The sequence below is a fragment of the Homarus americanus genome, unplaced genomic scaffold (assembly GCF_018991925.1).
Source record: "Homarus americanus isolate GMGI-L3 unplaced genomic scaffold, GMGI_Hamer_2.0 scaffold2539, whole genome shotgun sequence".
NCBI classification, from domain to species: Eukaryota; Metazoa; Arthropoda; class Malacostraca; order Decapoda; family Nephropidae; genus Homarus; species Homarus americanus.
This window is the reverse complement of record NW_024725489.1, coordinates 4526830-4547326: the sequence shown is the minus strand read 5'-3', so window position 1 is coordinate 4547326 and position 20497 is coordinate 4526830. Positions and strand designations below refer to the sequence as shown.

Here is a 20497-nt window from a genome sequence, read left to right as displayed (position 1 = left end):
ACTGTACAGCTTGCATACACACCACACATTCACACGTCACGTATACACACACACACACACACACAACATCCTTGACCACCAGAAGGCGGCCTCCCTTGGCCCATGTTCGGCCCATTCCCCAAGTCCCTCTCCTCGACCCATCCTCACCACTGGGATATCAACATAATCAAAAGTGACTATTTCGTTTCGGAAAGAAGTGGGATCAGTGTTGAACAGTGATGAAGTGTTTAAGCCAGTGAATTTAGCACTAGACAGTACCAGTGAGAGCCGTGACCCACCAGTGAGATAAGCACCCCTGGGAACCGACCGCCATCTTCTGACCAGGCGGTGCTAATCAGTCCACCCTCGGAACAACAGTGGGTCAGCTTTACACCTGAGTACGAGATAACACAACACCACCTAGCAGAGTTAGGTACTGTGACACTACACCACACCACTCCTTGACCACGTGAGGTCCTTCATATCAACACCTATAGGCGAGTTACTACACCACGTGAACACCACACCACCCGGTGTCTCCATGACCACGTGAGGTCCTTCATATCAACACCTATAGACGAGTTACTGCACCACGTGAACACCACACCACCCGGTGTCTCCATGACCACGTGAGGTCCTTCATATCAACACCTATAGACGAGTTACTGCACCACGTGAACACCACACCACCCGGTGTCTCCATGACCATTATTATTTATTATATACATAAACGACATAGATATCAGCATTGACAGCAACATAAGTAAATTTGATGGTGACACTAAAATAGGACGCATTATTAAATCTGACGAGGACTCCACAAAACTACAGGAAGATCTAAACAAATTTTTCGAATGGTCTGAAAAATGGCAGATGAAATTCAACGTGGACAATTGTAAAGTACTCAGTATAGGAGATGTAAACAGGGAAACCAGATACCAGATGAACAACGATGCCATAGAGAAATCCGACTGCTAGAGAGATTTGGGAGTAATGATAAGTAGGAACCTTAAGCCAAGTAAACAATGTGTTTTTGCTCGTAACAAGGCTAATAAAGTACTTGGGTTCATACAAAGGAGTGTTAGTTACAAGACTAGCGAGGTCATCCCGAAACTGTATCTTGCGCTTGTGAGACCACACCTGGATTACGCAGTTCAGTTCTGGTCACCGTATTACAGGATGGATATAGAATCATTGGAAAGAATTCAGAGGAGAATGACGAGACTAATCCCGGGCATTAGGAACCTTGAGTATAGAGACAGGTTAAAGCATCTTAATTTGCACTCCCTCGAGAGACGTAGAGCGAGGGGCGACCTCATAGAGGTGTATAAGTGGAAGTCAGGGCTAAACAAAGGGGACATTACAAAGGTACTCAAACTATCCAACCAGGAGCGAACTCGTAACAATGGTTTTAAATTAGACAAATTTAGATTTAGGCGTGAAATAGGTAAACACTGGTTTGGAAATAGAGTAGTGGATGAATGGAACAAGTTACCAAATATCATCATTAACTCGAATACGCTGAATAGCTTCAAACATAGGTTGGATGCTTATATGAGAAATAGGGGTTGGGTGTAAACCGGACTGCCCAGTATGGGCCAATAGGCCCGCTGCAGTTTCCTCCATTCTTATGTTCTTATCTACGGACGAGTTACTGAATCACGTGGCCTACGTGACCTCATACAGTAGGCAAGAGACCAGCCCACGCCATAAACTGTAAACTATAATAATTTGTATGTTGAATTCATGTTCCTTCTCCTTTCAGTAATGAAAGCTTTTGTTAAACGACCCACCCACCCCATGTCTTTGTATGTAATAAAGTCATTTTTGTCTAATGTATATTTTCAGCCTTTGGGCTGCTGAACTTTTTTTAATAAACCGTTAATTAATAATAATAAAAATGTTGTTGTTGTTGTATACACGACTATTCTCTCCCCTTCGACACTACATATCAAGAGGCGCTCAGTACACTGACCCTCTCAACTAACTCTGATCGTCACCATGACCTCATCTGTAAGTTTGGGGAGAAGTTTTACATCATCATACTCACCATCTCCTGCTCCCTCCCAGAGATATGTCGTCCGTAAACCGACACTAAAAGCACATCCAACTCATACAAACACTTTTACTTTTATTCTCTTCACCACTGACGTAGAGTGAGGGGCGACATGATAGAGGTGTATAAATGGAAGTCAGGGCTAAACAAAGGGGACATTACAAAGGTACTCAAACTATCCAACCAGGAGCGAACTCGTAACATTGGTTTTAAATTAGACAAATTTAGATTTAGGCGCGAAATAGGTAAACACTGGTTTGGAAATAGAGTAGTGGATGAGTGGAACAAGTTACCAAACATCATCATTAACTGGAACACGCTGGATAGCTTCAAACATAGGTTGGACGCTTATATGAGCAATAGGGGTTGGGTGTAAATGGGACTGCCCGGTATGGGCCAATAGGCCCGCTGCAGTGTTTTCCATTCTTATGTTCTTATGATAAGCTCGTTAGCCGCTTAGGCTGTCGGTCACGTCTCTTTTACGCATTGTTGGCAACTACTGGGAGTGAACTGGTTCCTGGATATATCGGAACCTGCTCCAGTGTTGGTCAAGTTTAATCTTGAAAGAGCTCACACTCGGTGCCGTCACAACACACACTGGCAGATTGTTCCTCGAGTTCACAATTCTCTCCCCGAAATAGTTTGCCCTCACTATTTTCTGGACTTATGGCTTCTTCAGCCTTGAGCTGTGATCCCTTGTGGGACGGACGTCCGCCAGCTTCAATGTACAATCAAAGACAAAAGTCGTGTCGCGGTTTTGGTTGGAGATTAAATATAACTCGTGAAACATTATGAGAGCCCTACCACAAGGCAGAGCACAATAAAAGTTTAGCCCTTCGGCATATGTTCTCAACAAATTTCACGACACGACTTTTGTCTTTCATTGTACATTCGGTCGAGTAGTGCCCCCTGAGACGTTTATAAACCTCGATTAGGTCGCCCCTTGCCCGTCTGTAGTATAAGCTAGGCACTTGCAGGCATTCTAATCTCTTTGGGTAGCTGAGGTTCCGTATAGAGCAGGCACCAGTCGGGTGACCCTCCTTTGGACAGGTACTGATCGTTATAAGAACAGCCCCATTCCATCCATTGTAATTATCAACAACTCGTAATTAACCTGTGTTCACTCCCTACCAGTCTCACTTTTGCTGTGTTACTGTGTTGAAATTCCTTGTTTAATGACCCTATCTCTCGTGGTTATTATATTTGTACCGCACACGTCATTTGTATATTATTAACTTTTGGCTGCTGTATTTGTTAATGAATCGTTAATTATTATTTTTATCATCACACAGACAGACAGAGACAGACAGACAGACAGACAGACAGACACACACACACACACATATTCTATATAGTTAATTCCATTTACCAGGATATAGTGTAATTTCTACTAAAATCTGAACACCTCTCAAGACCATATTATACATTATTACTAAAAACTTGTACTGAACTGAGACCAACGACAGGAACTAATTATTTTTATTTGAACATTTTACGACCATATAGATAATAGCACACCTGGAAACTTGTTGACCTGCCTGCCATAGATAACACGTGAGTTTATTGTGCCCTCTGATGTCATATTAGGTAGTAGTAGACCTTCACTAACTGGAAATAAGCTCTGAGAGGCTGGTCTGGGGGAGTGAGAGGCTGGTCTAGGGGAGTAAGAGGCTGGGGCAAGAGAGGTCATGAGAGGTGAGAAACCTAGGGAGATAAAGATTGTAGATAGAGAGACGAGAGAATAGGACAAAGACACAGATGACGGGTGAAGAGGAGAGAAGTTTTAAAGGTAAGATGATCAGGTAGGAAAGAAGGTTCATTTGGTGAGGTGAGGTGAGGTGAGGTGGGGTGAGATGAGGGGTAGAGAGACGTATGGGGGTCAAGGTAGAGAGGTGAGAGACAGACAGGTATGTTGGTGTTGAAGAAGTGAAAGGTGTGTTGGGGTGGGTGGGGGTGGATGGACAGTGAGTGTGTTGGTGGTGCCAGTCCTCTGTTACACACACACACACACACACACACACACACACAGAGAGAGAGAGAGAGAGAGAGAGAGAGAGAGAGAGCATAATGGCTAATACTGGGCAGTCCTGTTCCAACCCCTATTGCTCATATAAGCATCCAACCTATGTTTGAAGCTATTCAGCGTATACGAGTTAATGATGATTTTGGTAACTTGTTCCATTCATCCACTACTCTGTTTCCAAACCAGTGTTTACCTATTTCACGCCTAAATCTAAATTTGTCTAATTTAAAACCGTTGTTACGAGTTCGCTCCTGGTTGGATAGTTTGAGTACCTTTGTAATGTCCCCTTTGTTTAGCCCGGACTTCCATTTATACACCTCTATGAGGTCGCCCCTCACTCTACGTCTCTCGAGGGAGCACATCAACCTCTCCTCCGACATTGTCCACCTCCTTCCATTACTCTAGGTCCGAAACACTCCAGGTTGTAGATTCCACGAAGCTCCTCGGCGTCACCATAGACAACAAACTAAATTGGAAACCACACGTCAGTGAAGTTATCAAATCCTCCAGTTTCGTCTCCACCTCCTCCGCCGACTCAAGTCCCTCGGAGTTCCTGCACACGAGCTCCTCAGTGTTTACACAACATTCATACTTCCTAAGCTCACCTATGCCTCCCCACCTGGTCTTCCTCCCTAAATGCCACACAACGTAAACACCTAGAAAAAGTGCAAAAGGGGCATGCAAGATTATTCTCTCCCTTCCTACTCCACATATCAAGAGGCTCAACACACTGACCCTTTCGGCTCTCACTGAACATCACCACGACCTCATCTGCAAATTTGGTAGAAGCTTCTACACCATCCTCGACACCGGCTACTACCACCTGAGATCCCTTGTCCGAGAATTGCTGTTCGACACCACAACCGCATCCAGCCCATACGTGCGATCGCTATAAGAACAGCCCAGTCCCAACCATTGTAAAATTATCAATAACTTGTAATAAATCAGTGTATTCACTCCCAGTAAAAACTGCTCCTTACACTGTCACTATGTTGAAATGAACTGTAGTTTGAGCTTTTCCACATCTAGTTATTATATGTCTTACTTGTGTCACTTATGTTACTTGTATATTATTTGTAATTCGTAACCCATTCCCCAAATATGTAACTGTATATTTTCAGCCTTCTGGCTGCCAAGCTCCTTCAATAAACCGTTAATTATTATTATTATTATTATTTATTAAATTAAGATGCTTTAACCTGTCTCTATACTCAAGGTTCCTAATGCCTGGGATTAGTCTCGTCATTCTCCTCTGAATTCTTTCCAATGATTCTATATCCATCCTGTAATACAGTGACCAGAACTGAACTGCGTAATCCAGGTGTGGTCTCACAAGAAACAAGATACAGTTTTAGGATGACCTCGCTAGTCCTTAACTAACACTCCTTTGTATGAACCCAAGTACTTTATTAGCCTTCATTACGAGCAAAAATATTTAAAATTTTACTTGGCTTAGGTTCCTACTTATCATTATACTAAATCTCTCTCACAGTCAGTTCTCCTATGGCATCGTTGTTCATCTGGTATCTGGTTTCCCTGTTTACATCTCTATACTAGGTACTTTACATTTGTCCACGTTGAATTTGCATCTGCCATTTTCAGACCATTGAACAATTTGTTTAGATCTTCCTGTGGTTTGCGAGTCCTCACCAGATTTAATAACACGTCCTATTTTAGTGTCATCAGCAAGTTACTTATGTTGCTGTCTATGCCGTATCTATGTCGTTTATGTATATAATAAATAATAATGGTCCAAGTACTGAGCCTTGAGAACTCCACTTGTGACGTTGCTCCAATGGGACTTAGTGCCGTTAATGCTCACTACGCTGTTTCTGTTGCAACCATGCCTAATCCATTTAAGGATGTTACCTTTGATGCCATATGCTTCTACCTTTCTAATTAGTCTTTCGTGGGGACTCTGTCAAAGAGCTTTGCTAAGAATCGAGATATACCACATCATAATTACATTGCCCCTCGTCCACCGATTGGCTTGATGAAAAGAATGTTAATAGATTAGTTAGACAAGAATAATCGCTTGGCTGAAGCCATGCTGGGAATCATTGATCAATCGGTGCTTCTCAGGTGATTTCAAGGAATAGAGTTTGAAATGATTGCTTCCGGTACTTACTACTATTGATGTTAGACTGATTGTGCTGTAGTTAGAGATAGTGATCTATCCCCCTTCTTAATCGATTATTACGTCGCTATCCTCCAGGATTGTTACTACACCTGTTTTTAAGGACATGTTAAACAACTTTGCTAAGGGATACTAAACAACATACATTCGCTAATACTCTGGCAAATATCTCATCTGGACCAGGTGACTTACATTAGGCTTTAGTTTGTCTATTTGCTTACACTAACATACGTTACTAGTCACTACTATCTCGCTTAATTTGTTTTCTTCACTATCTCTGAATAGAGTCGGTGCACTCAGATATGTTTAAATTTTCGGTGGTGAAAACTTTTAGAAAAATATTTATTCAAGTATTGCTCATTTCTCCCTCGTTATCAGTAAGGCTCGCCCATTTATCTGACGTATTGAGTCCAATCTTTTCTCGTGTTTAGTTTGATACATTTGGTACAAAGAATCCTTTGGGGGTTTGTCTTCACCTCCCTTGCTATCCTTACCTCATTATTCCTCTTAGCTTTCCTTATCTCGGTTTTAGCCTACTCACCAATATCTTATAATAATCCTGGAGTAGAATTTCGCGCGCTTTATCCTTCTCGTTTAGCCTTCCTTTGTGTGATGTTCTTTAAATAATTCTTTATCCATTTAGGGGTCATTGTTTTTCTGATCTGAGTTTTTTGTGGTATGTTCTTAACACTCTGTGCATTAAGTAACTCATTATTTAAATTGGCGTGGAGCTTCGGCTATCTCAGATAGATTTATCAGGTCAGAGTCATCTGTCAGGTTCCTGACCAAGCTAGCGACACCCCACCTCTCCAGCTGACTCTTTAAACTGTCAAGGTGCCCTTCCTGAAATATGGTACTTTTATTAGATTTTCCTTATGTCTGCTCTGAAAATCTATGGAATCTAATTTCTTTGTATTTCCTGTTTGCAAGTTCGTTCCCTACCTCGACATTGCTAATGAGGGTTTCTCTATTCGACAGAACTAAATCAGTACTCAATGTACCCGTGTGGAATTCGGTTATATGTTGACAAACAGTCCTGGATCGTCTCGAAAATCCTCTGATTCTGAGTTACCCGTGGGTCAGTCCAATCTATTTAGCCAAGAGTTAAAAGTTGCCTACTATGCAGACTTTGTTGTGTATGGAAACCCTGCGCATTTCATCCCAGATAAATGGCTCATTGACTCTATCAAGATTGGAAGGTCTATATATTACTCCTGTGATTAATTTTTCCCAACCATCGCTTAATTCTATCAAATTGTTTCTGTATTCCGCTCAGTTTTTTATTTCCTAATTTGGCTACACTTCAGATTATCCCTAACATAGGTGCTTTCTGTGCCTCCTTTCCTGGTTTGCTATCGGTATGGAACAATTTGTAACCCGCTTCATTTGGTATTCGACCCGTAACTCGTGAGTCTAGGTTGATCCACGTTTCAATCAGATAACTATTATATCGATTTTTTCGGTACATACCAAGGCCCTAATATCATCCATTTGTTTCTCATACTTCTACTGTTCGCGTAGTAGACATTTTAAGTTAGTCGTGTTCTGGAGTCCTCCTTTACCACGTTTAGTTTTAAACTCCCTGTTTAATTTAGTTTTTGTCATCATTCTAACACTATTTCCCTGTAATTTTTTTACTTTGTTTACCGCTCCCTGCAGTTTCCCCACCCCGTGCCCTTATGTTCCCCTAGCAGTTTAAAGACTTCGATATCCTTTTGAACTGCCCCTCCTAAAGACTTCCCGCAGGAGTTTTGCCCCATCGAGACAGGTGCACACCCATCCCTAGCATAAGGTTTCTTCTGTCGTAGAAGTTGTCCTGGTGTCAATGAATGGGCCGATATTGACTTGCAATATTTGTCAAGACGGTCGTTAACACCAACCGCCCTTGACAGCCATTCACTGCCAACTCCTCCTAGGCAGGACACCGCATATATTAGGGATCCCTCTATAGACCTAATATGATCTATAGCTGCCTTGAACTTATCAAGAAGCTCCTCGCTCTACACCGGTCCAATATCATTGTCTCCTGCACTGGGAGCCGAATAATGGGTTTCTTCCATTACCAGACAAGATATTGTCATCCTATCCAGATATAATATCCCCCACCCCAGCTCCTGTAAACACACACCCTCATCCTATTTTTTGTTTTTTATCACAAAAAGGCCCTGTCCATGTACGCCTGTGAGTCACCAACAATTAAAGTTTTTTATACCTTCATGTCATCCTGTCCCTGGACTGTACTAACGTCAATTCGTCTATCAAAGGGACTGAACGGGTTTAGTACATAACTTTTATTTGTTGTTGTCGTATCCTTAATTATTACTTCTTCACACACCTAACCCCAAATCTTCCCACTACTCACAACCTTCCCTCCGGTTTAGTTTTCGTCAGACACTGGCCTTGCCTAACCTCCTTAGCTCTTCCTTTAATTTCCCAGGTTCTCCAACGTGGCCCTCTCAATTTTCCTTGGCCCTCACGCCAGATTCTTTCCATGGACCACTCCAGTTTGGTCAACAAACTCCACATGCAAGACCACACATAGCACTGGCTGCATATCTGATAATTATTATCCCCTCAGGAGCTAACCCTGCCGTGACCTTTCCCTAGTGAGGTCAGAACACCTTTCGTGAGGTGTGTGGACAGTAGGTGTGTGGACAGTGGTGTGTTTTTCGTGAGTGTGTGGACAGTGAGTGTGTGGACAGTGAATGTGTTGACAGTGAGTGTGGACAGTAGAGTGTGTGGACAGTGAATGTGGACAGTGGTGTGTGGACAGTGAGTGTGGACAGTGAGTGTGTTGACAGTGAGTGTGTTGGCAGTGGTGTGTGGACAGTGGTGTATGGACAGTGAATGTGTGGACAGTGAATGTGGACAGTAGTGTGTGGACAGTAGTGTGTGTGGACAGTGAGTGTGTGGACAGTGAGGTGTGTGGACAGTGAGTGTGTGGACAGTAGTATGTGGACGTGAGGTGTGTGGACAGTGGTGTGTGGACGGTGAGTGTGTGGACAGTGAGTGTGTGGACAGTGAGTGTGTGGACACGGTGAGGTGTGTGGACAGGGAGTGTGTGGACAGTGAGTATGTGGACAGTGAATGTGGACAGTGAGGTGTGTGGACAGTGAATGTGTGGACAGTGAGGTGTGTGGACAGTGAGTGTGTGGACAGTGAGGTGTGTGGACAGTGGTGTGTGGACAGTGGAGGTGTGTGGACAGTGAGTGTGTAGACAGTGGTGTGTGGACAGAGAGTGTGGACAGAGAGTGTGTGGACAGTGAGTGTGTGGACAGTGAGTGTGTGGACAGTGAGTTGTGGACAGTAGGTGTGTGGACAGTGAGTGTGTGGACAGTGAGTGTGTGGACAGTAAAGGTGTTGACATTGAGTGTGTGGACAGTGAGTGTGTGGACAGTGGTGTGTGGACAGTGAGTGTGTGGACAGTGAGTGTGTGGACAGTGAGTGTGGGGTGAATATGGACAGTGAGTGTGTGGACAGTGAGGTGTGGACAGTGAGTGTGGACAGTAAGTGTGTGGACAGTGAGTGTGTTGACAGTGAATGTGTTGACAGTGAGTGTGTGTGGACAGTGAATGTTGACAGTGATGAGGTGTGTTGACAGTGAATGTGTGGACAGTGAATGTGTGGACAGTGAATGTGGACAGTGGTGTGGACAGTGAGTGTTGACGTGTGGACAGTGAGGTGTTGACAGTGAATGTGTGGACAGTGAGTGTGTGGACAGTAGGTGTGTTAACAGTGAGTGTGTGGACAGTGAATGTTGACAGTGAGTGTGTTGACAGTGAGTGTGTTAACAGTGAGTGTGTGGACAGTGAATGTGTTGACAGTGAGTGTGTGGACAGTGAATGTGTTGACAGTGAATGTGTGGACAGTGAGTGTGTGGACAGTGAATGTGTTGACAGTGAGTGTGTTGACAGTGAGTGTGTTGGTGGTGCCAGTCCTCGGGTTACCATCAGGAAGCCAGTGGGAGAGACTGGACAGGGGCATCTTTCCTGTACGTTATCTATGTTCGTGACATTTAATGTGTGTATCTGTACTGTCTCACCGCCACTACACTGTACACCGCCTGGCTCACTCTTCTCTCTAGTTGTGTTGTTTTCGAGTGAATTCCTTGTTCTAACTCGCTAAAAACCTAATCTAACCTAGCCTAACGTAACCTAACCTAATCTAACATATCCTAGCCTAATTCTAGCCTAACTCATTAACCTAACCAAGCCTTACTCACTACTAACCTAACCTTGCCTAATTTAACTCATTTTGTTTTATTTTGATTAGGATAGGATATATTTCGTGAGGTTAGGTTAAGTTAAGTAAGCGTTAGGATATTTAATCTTCACGTAATCCATTCCTCTAACAGTCTAACTCTTACCACATGGCCAAAAAATAACTAGGAAAAAGAAAAGGTAGTACTTTGTCATCATGGATTAAAGTAAGTAAACAAATGACGCTAGAAATAGGAAAGCTTGTGCTGAGCTACGCGGAAATTGTTTTCGGAGAATAAGCGAGCACGTATCGGTGTAAGGTTTTCAGGATGTACCGATACGTATATTCTGTTACGCCATGGTGTAGTTGTAACTCGGGTGCGGTTTTTTCCTAGTGTTTCTTTTCGTTTATTTGTCTTGTTTATTTATTTATTTATTATTGTTTATTTATGTTGCCTTTTTCTTTCAATTTTGTCTGTTTTTCTTCTTTCTTTCTTTCTTTCATTGTGTCCCGTTTTACAAAAGTCGACAATTCTTAAAAGTTCATGGTGTTTTTCCTCGTAAGTTAGTGTATAAAACAACTGCCCCAAACTGGTTGACTTTAGTTGAAAGAGTTACAGTATGCTTGACCCTCTCGTGTTAATTGAGGTTTCCTGTAATTACTGTCACCCGATACCAGTTAGGGTTTAAGTCTAATGTGAGTAGCTTCTGGGAATCCCGGGTACTGGGGTCACAAAGACGTCTACTTCAGAGGATAAATAGATAGATAGATAGATAGATAGATAGATAGTAAAATAACCATACAAGTTGTCATTGATTCAGGATGTACACAGACAGGGCAGGTAAACAGTATAAAAGGCAATTTGATCAAGGATGACCTGAGCAAACCCAGTAATTGAAACTCTTTTGGTGAAATATTATGTAAAATGCTCATAGATTGTGGGAGGGAGAATAGTTAGCCGAAATAACTACGATATCTTATGACTAGTGTAGTGTAGTCCAGCTACAACAGTGTTTCTCAAACTGACGGTCACGGCCCCCAAGAGGGTCACGGCAAGATTTTAGGGGGGCCATGGCAGGCTGGTGTAAGTAGTATATGTTTGTAGAAAATAAGGAAACGCTGATTCAACTTTTTTTTGTTACTTTGCCTTGTGAGGGGAGAAATATATATATTTTTTCTTTCATTGTGTGTTATCATAATACCCGTACGGTACAGTTTTTATATTTACATAGTGTGGTGCAGCAGCTAGTTTTTCATTTCCAACGGATTCGCTCAGATTGCACGATTCTAGTTCCTGTTCAGACGAATTCCTTGATCTCGGAACGATTCTGCTGCCAGAGACTCTATGAAGAAAAATCTCTGACTGTATTCTGGTGCTCAATGTGTCAGTCAAATCCAAAAGTTAGTGAGATCGCACTTCGAGTCCTCTTGCCATTTTCTACTACTTATGTATGTGAATCTGGTTTCTCCACCTTCTTCAAATAGAGAATAAAAGTCGAAACCGGTTACATGTGGACCCAGACATGAGATGTGTATCAGTGACTCAACCTCGAATCAGTCGACTGACTGAAAAGAAACAATGTCATCCATCCCATTGAACTGTAACCAAATATACATTCTGTTTGATGATTGAAAACATTAAAATAAAGGAAGAGAAACGAAACAGATTATTTTCATCATTATTTGTGAGGGGCTGGGGAGAGAACTGAAGGGAGGCCACGAGGATGTTGAGAGTTCCTTATGGGGGGAATGGAGTGAAAAAGTTTGAGAAACACTGATCTCGAAGGTGGAAGACTGCACCCATCCTCCCCGAAGAAGAACCTTTTAAGACGTAAAAAAAAAAAGAAAAAAAAAGGGAATCGTTCTGAGAAATGAAAGTTTAATGGCGACTCATGTTTGCCTTTCTCACTACTGTTTTTTATTTGACTTTATTCGTGTGTTTTATTTTATTTTACTTACTTGTATATCCTGCCACCGATGACCATGATAGTGCCAAGGTGACCTGCTCATAGAGGAAGTTGTTTATGGAGTTTACGGTTGTTGGGTCAGAGGTGAAAAAGTTAAGGTTGCTGAAAACAGTTTAGGTTTCTGAATTACAATGTTGACTTGTCACGCCCCGATGAACGTGCTGTTTTAAAGAGAGGTCATCCCCTGGCCAAAAGATTATATCGAGGACCTATACTGCTCGTTTTATGCCCCCGACAGTCGAAATTCTGGAGAAAATAGCCATTGAGGTGTCTGTCTGTCTGTCTAGATGTCTGTACACTCACCAAAAACCTCCCTAACGCTACAAGCACTATGCACTCTGAAAAATGAACGAAGAATCTGAAACCATTCCTAGATGAACAAGCCCCATTCTGTTCACTCTCACATCCACCGTGCCCAGGTGTTCCAGAACTTCTTGTTGGGAGTGTACACCAGTGGTCTCTGTAAGGTAATTTTCCTTTGGTGACATGACATCAAAACCTCACATACAGTTTGTCCGTCCCATCAAGTGTGTATCTGGATCAGGGAGTGAACCTTTGTTGATGGTCACCTGTCGCTGTACAACACCGTCTCTCACTGTTTTAAAACCCTACCAAGAACCCGGAGGCGAGAACCGTTGGCCTCGCTCCAGGAGGTGATGTAACGCAAGTACGATATTAAAAAAAAACCTTCCTTTCTAAATTAACTTCCTAACCGCGACTCCCCGGTAGGAAACAGCACATATAACGAGGAGAAATATTTGATGTATTAGAGAGGTCATGATTGAGATGTGATTTCAGAAATAAGAACTTAAGAACATAAGAATGGAGGAAACTGCAGCGGGCCTAATATTACTGGGCAGACCCGTTTACACCCAACCCCTATTGCTCATATAAGCATCCAACCTATGTTTGAAGCTATTCAGCGTATTCGAGTTAATGATGATATTTGGTAACTTGTTCCATTCATCCACTACTCTGTTTCCAAACAGTGTTTACCTATTTCACGCGAAAATCTAAATTTGTCTAATTTAAAACCATTGTTACGAGTTCGCTCCTGGTTGGATAGTTTGAGTACTTGTAATGTCCCCTTTGTTTAGCCCTGCCTTCCACTTATACACCTCCTATCAGGTCGCCCCTCGCTCTACGTCTCTCGAGGGAGTGCAAATTAAGATGCTTTAACCTGTCTCTATACTCAAGGTTCCTGATGCGGGATTAGTCTTGTCATTCTCCTCTGAATTCTTTCCAAGGATTCTATATCCACCTGGGCCAGAACTGAACTTCGTAATCCAGGTGTGGTCTCACAAGAGCAAGATACAGTTGGATGACCTCGCTAGTCTTGTAACTAACACTCCTTTGGTATGAACCCAAGTACTTTATTAGCCTTGTTACGAGCAAAAACACATTGTTTACTTGGCAAGGTTCCTACTTATCATTACCCCTAAATCTCTCTCCAGTCGGATTTCTCTATGGCATCGTTGTTCATCTGGTATCTGGTTTCCCTGTTTATCTCCTATACTGAGTACTTTACATTTGTCCACGTTGAATTTCATCTGCCATTTTCAGACCATTCGAAAAATTTGTTTAGATCTTCCTGTAGTTTGTGGAGTCCTCGTCAGATTTAATATCGTCATATTTTAGTGTCATCAGCAAATTTGCTTATGTTGCTGTCTATGCCGATATCTATGTCGTTTATGTATATAATAAATAATAATGGTCCAAGTACTGAGCCTTGGGGAACTCCACATGTGACGTTGCTCCAATGGGACTTAGTGCCATTAATGCTCACTCGCTGTTTCCTGTCCTGTAACCACGCCCTAATACATTTAAGGATATTACCTTTGATGCCATGTGCAGATTACTAATTGAAAACTATACATTTATATATTTTTTTAACATGGTAAAGGACAAGGGAAGGTGTACGTAACTTTTAACCTTTAAAGCACAACATTACTAGGAAAGAGACCTACTTTATATACACACACCGGGCGTACCAACTCCACCTTGGATAAGAAAGACGACAATTATATTATTTGTTGTGTTATGAGAGACGGGCCACGGGATCGAATACGTGTCTCTGAGATTAATAGTCTGTGGGTTTGGATTCTCAAGGCTTCATAAGTTACCTTCGCCTCCTAACAAGGGATGAGGGGGCATAATGTAGTCACGGCAGAGTCTTGGTGTTATTTGGACGCCATATTGGACGCCATATTGACCCACATGTAATATATTAAGCAATTTTCTGGTGGTGACGGCGGTGGTGGTTGTGGTGACGGCTGTGGTGGTTGTGGTGACGGCTGTGGTGGTTATGGTGACGGGGGTGGTGGTGGTGGTGAGTGGGACAACCCTGGTGTTGATGGCAGTAAGTAGCCATAGTGTTGGTAATGATGGCAGTAAGTAGCCATGGTGTTGGTAATGGTGGCAGTAAGTAGCCCTGGTGTTGGTAATGGTGGCAGTAAGTAACCATGGTGTTGGTAATGATTGCAGTAAGTAGCCCTGGTGTTGGTAATGGTGGCAGTAAGTAGCCCTGCTATTGGTAATGATTGCAGTAAGTAGCACCTGATGTTGGTAATGGTGGCAGTAAGTAGCCCTGGTGTTGGTAATGGTGGCAGTAAAGTAGCCCTGGTGTTGGTAATGGTGGCAGTAAGTAGCACCTGGTGTTGGTGATTGCAGTAAGTAGCACCTGGTGTTGGGGTGGCAGTAAGTAGCCCTGGTGTTGGTAATGGTGGCAGTAAGTAGCCCTGGTGTTGGTAATGTTGGCAGTAAGTAGCCCTGGTGTTGGTAATGGTGGCAGTAAGTAGCCCTGGTGTTGGTAATGGTGGCAGTAAGTAGCACCTGGTGTTGGTAATGATTGCAGTAAGTAGCGCCTGGTGTTGGTAATGGTGGCAGTAAGTAGCCCTGGTGTTGGTAATGGTGGCATAAGTAGCCCTGGTGTTGGTAATAGTGGCAGTAAGTAGCCCTGGTGTTGGTAATGGTGGCAGTAAGTAGCACCTGGTGTTGGTAATAAGTGGCAGTAAGTAGCACCTGGTGTTGGTAATGGTTGCCGAAAGTAGCCCTGGTGTTGGTAATGATGGCAGTAAGTAGCACCTGGTGTTGGTAATGGTGGCAGTAAGTAGCTGGTGTTGGTAATGATGGCAGTAGAAAGTAGCCCTGGTGTTGGTAATGGTGGCGTAAGTAGCCCTGGTGTTGGTAATGGTGGCAGTAAGTAGCCCTGGTGTTGGTAATGGTGGCATAGTAGCACCTGGTGTTGGTAATGATGGCAGTAAGTAGCCCTGGTGTTGTTGGTAATGGTGGCAGTAAGTAGCCCTGGTGTTGGTAATGGTGGCAATGGCCCTGGTGTTGGTAATGGTGGCAGTAAGTAGCCTGGTGTTGGTTGGTGGCGTAAGTAGCCTGGTGTTGGTAATATGGCAGAAGTAGCCCTGGTGTTGGTAATGGTGGCAGTAAGTAGCACCTGGTGTTGGTAATGTGGCAGTAAGTAGCCCTGGTGTTGGTAATGATGGCAGTAAGTAGCCCTGGTGTTGGTAATGGTGGCAGTAAGTAGCCCTGGTGTTGGTAATGGTGATAAAGTAGCCTGGTGTTGGTAATGGTGGCAGTAAAGTAGCCCTGGTGTTGGTAATGGTGGCGATAGTAGCCCTGGTGTTGGTAATGGTGGCAGTAAGTAGCCTGGTGTTGGTAATGATGGCAGTAAGTAGCCCTGGTGTTGTGTGATGGCAGTAAGTAGCCCTGGTGTTGGTAATGATGGCAGTAATAGTGACGCTGGTGTTGGTCAAGAAGTGGTGGTATTTCCTGGCCTTGGAAGCTTCTTGGTATGCAGTCTCACAAAGGTTATTTCTCTGCTTTGTCCCCTCTACTGATGCTGTTGACTTTCCCTCTTGCCCTTATTGCCACCGCTGTCTTCAGTCTTGCCCACACAAACTGTCTTCCATCTTGCCCCTACCTCATTGTCTTCGATCTTGCCCACCCACTGTCCTTCATCTTGCCCACATTGTCTTCCATCTTGCCCACATTGTCCTCCATCTTGCCCACACCACTGTCTTCCATCTTGCCCACATTGTCCTCCACCTTGCCCCCCCCTCACTGTCTTCATCTTGCCCACACCCACATTGTCCTCCACCTTGCCCACCACTGTCTTCCATCTTGCCCACACCCACTGTCTTCCATCTTGCCCACATTGTCCTCCACCTAGCCCCCACCTCACTGTCCTCCAGTATTTCTAGGTCATATTATCTCCTCCAGCATAATAATTCTTGTTATTTCAGGGTCTCGTTATGACTTGTTCTCCCATGAGTAAAAAAAAAAAATCCTTTGTTTATTTTTCGTGTTATATAATTCCAATTACACTCCTTTTTTTAGTCAGTCAGTCAGTCAGTCAGTCGCCCCATTCACTTGCCAATCCAAAGCTGGAATTCCAATCATGATATTACTTAAAAATAAATAATTCTATCATGAGTCTTCGGAAATGTGATTTGCATGGTGGTTATGATTCAACAGCTTATCAATCCTTTTCCTTGTGTTTTTTCTCAGTTACTCGCCCTTCATTAAACTGTAAATAAAACTGACAGCTGGGCTCCATCAGTACTGAAATTAAAATGTTCGTAGTGGTTGAAAGAGTTCGTCATTATTTTTTCCTGGTGTTGTTTTGATCCAAGTGATTTTGCCCGTTTTCTTTCATGGTAGCAGTCGAGGCCCCGCCCCCTTGGTGTTTACGATCGGGAACACCTCTTCATTTTTCTAAGGACTTGATCAGCGTGTGATCCTGGACTGATGTTTTACCAGTTTTCTTCCCCAGTAACCTAACCTAACACCACTACCACCACTCCACCATCTGTGTGAAGCCTGATGTCACTACCACCAGCGTGTTACATATACACAGCTGTGTGAAGCCTGATATACCACCTGAACTGACACTACCACCTGTGTGAAGCCTGACGACTACCACCACCTGTGTGAAGCCTGATGACATTACCACCACCTGTGTAATCCTGACGACACTATACCACCTGTGAAGCCGACATTACCACCGTGTGAAGCCTGATGTCACTACCACCAGCTGTGTGAAGCCTGATGTCACTATTACCACCTGTGTGAAGCCTGACGACATTACCACCACCTGTGTGAAGCCTGATGACAGCTGTGTGGGGTACGGGTGGTGGAGGGGCGGGTGGTTTACTGAATCTAAAAAGTTTGTCATTGGTTTTCCTTGCAGGACCTTCTATATACCCAGGTGATCATTACCATACTGAGATACAATACATCACCATGCTCATTCTGTTAGTGGTATCCAGTCATACAGGATTTAAGCTGCAACGCCCAATCAGGCACTTGAGCAGGAAACCCCACTCTACAAAATATGCTTAATTCTAGCGCTGTCACATCCCGCCTTCACTAAGCGGGTGACTTACGAACAAAGAGAGATTAATAACAGCGGGGCAACACAGGGCGTTAACGACGTGTTGTACCTGCTTGATGCCTCTCTGTCTGTCTGTTAACTTACAAGGTAATAGTGATCACCTGTTGCACTTCACTTGACCCGTAGCACATCTAAAACACACACACACACACACACACACGTGGTCTAGTAAGTAAGGCGACTGGCTGCTCGTGATATCCTGTTGTACTGTTACCAAACATAATAATATAATGCCCTTGATTCTTCATTACACAGGAAACACCATTTTACCAACTATTCTCGGGTTTTGCTCTGTTTATTAATGGTTAATTTTAGGGATTAATTTTATACTCGGGGTACAGGAGTCACGTTGATGGGTCGCACTAAACACCATTAAATTTTCGTCTGATGACACACTGTTAACGTGTTAGGTGCATACAGCAGGCTCCGGCAGCAGTATTGTTGCTGGCACGACTTCCTGTGGTGACGGTGAGGGCGTTAACTCAGGCTGGGAAGTGAGTAATGATATTGAGGAGTCCGTCACTGAGGAAGGCTCTTGTCATCTTACTAATAACTCTCTCGTCACTGTTTAATTTTTAATTCTTAACTGAAATTATATTTTTGATTTATTAATTTTATTTTTCTTGATAAGTATTAATAATTTAATTTGACTTATTAGTTGTAATTATTTTTACTTACACTTTCCTTAATATGTATCGTTATCAGTATTTAACACTTACATGTTAACAGTAGGATTATGACGTAATGTGACATAAGAACAACATTGTGCAGTAGTTTGGAGTGTCATCTGATAAGAAGGTGTTAATTACTGATAATGATAAGCACAGGAAAAATAAACCTTGAGAGACATGTACACACACACACACACACACACACACTCAAGGGGTTATATCAGGAGAGTTCAGTTACCTCGTTACTATGTGTGTGTGTTGGGGGGAGATGTTGAGGTGTTTTCCCAGCACTCTGTAATATTTGTATTAGTTTAAACTTTAAGACATATAATTATATTTCCTTAAACTGGATTATTGTACACACACACACACACACACACCACACACACACACACCACACACACACCACACACACACACACACACACACACACACACACACACACACACACACACACAGAGGTTCTTCCCCTGCATTGTGTCTGAGTGTGCAGTATTATATCACCCCGTTATGGTGTTTTGTGTGTGAGAGTTGAGGCAGGCGACCGGCACTGTGTATAACCAACAGTAAACAACTTTGGCACAGCTGAGAGTGGCACCCACCACCACCACCACCACCACTACCACCACCACCACCACCACCACCTCCTCGAACGAGAAAGATAACACGTGTGTCTCAACGAATTAGTGATAAGAAATTTCTCATCTCATTTCCCCCAGGGCGTACCTCAAGACATACAGACAGACAAGGTTAACACTATCATGCCTTTATTCATCACTGACAGAGTGCGGGTGGGGGGGGGGGGTCATATCCATTCTTGTTATTAGTAATTTTAAGTGAGTGATGATCATCTTTGTGGGGAAAAAATATTATTTATGTAACTGTAACGAATATGTTAAATCTTTTGTAAATTACTGTATCTTTCTTTGTAATTCTGTACTGTACTTGTGTCCGTTAGTCTCACTCCTATTATATATATTCTTTTATTTAGCTTAAGTGAGCAATTTAGATGCTCCCTCACACCTCCAAGTTACGCAGAAAATTGTAAGTATCAATTAGTAAGGATCCGGGTACTGATGCGTCTCCTGGCTCTCATGGCAACAGGGAACTAATAACTATGACCTCTGGGCTATGTAGTATTGCCATGAACTTACGACATTCAGCTATAACCCCTGGACTAAATCGTATCATCAGTAGTAACAAGTTGCTTAGCATGAAAGTCAACACGTGTAGCTTCTCGGTGTCCTAAAGGGTGGGTGGAGCTGCTGTTTGCCAGACCTCCCTACTATATGACTGAGTGGTCTCCCCAGGTCGTAGAATAAAAGTCACGTCACCTTTTTACAGCACCACAGATTATACTAAAGCTTGTGAGTCTGGGTCAGCTGTGTTGACTTTTATGGGGCCTTTATAGGTGACGTTTATGGGTGACGTTTTATGGTGACGTTTTATGGGAGACTTTTATGGGTGACGTTTTGGCGTTTTATGGGTGACTTTTTATGGTTGACGTTTTATGGGTGACGTTTGGGATGACTTATGGGTGACGTTTGGGAGACGTTTATGGTGACGTTTTATGGGTGCCCTTTTTATGGTTGACGTTTATGGGTGACGTTTATGGGTAACGTTTTATGGGTGACCTTTATGCTTGACGTTTTATGGGTGACGTTTATGGGTAACGTTTTATGGGTGACCTTTTATGGTTGACGTTTTATGGGTGACGTTTTATGGGTAACGTTTTATGGGTGACGTTTTATGGGTAACGTTTTATGGGTGACCTTTTATGCTTGACGCTTTATGGGTGACCTTTTATGGGAGACCTTTTATGGGTGACCTTTTATGTATTAGGTAGATATGTGATTAGAAGTCAATAGTGATATATAATTTGAAAAGTTAACAGTAATATGGGATTAATTAGAAGTTAATAGGAATGTGGTTAATTAGATGTTAAGTCATATATGATTAATTAGATGTTAATAGAAGTATATAATTAATTAGATGTTAACAGTAATATGTGATTAATTAGAAGTTGACAGTAATATGTAATTAATGTTATAGCTGAT

General features: G+C 42.9%; 1 protein-coding gene across 4 annotated transcripts in view; it reads left to right on the top strand.

Annotated features, from left to right (window-relative positions):
* LOC121865027 (Friend leukemia integration 1 transcription factor-like) overlaps positions 1–20497 on the top strand; it is a 213235-nt gene that overhangs the window by 63625 nt on the left and 129113 nt on the right. The gene's annotated exons all lie outside the window — the stretch shown is intronic.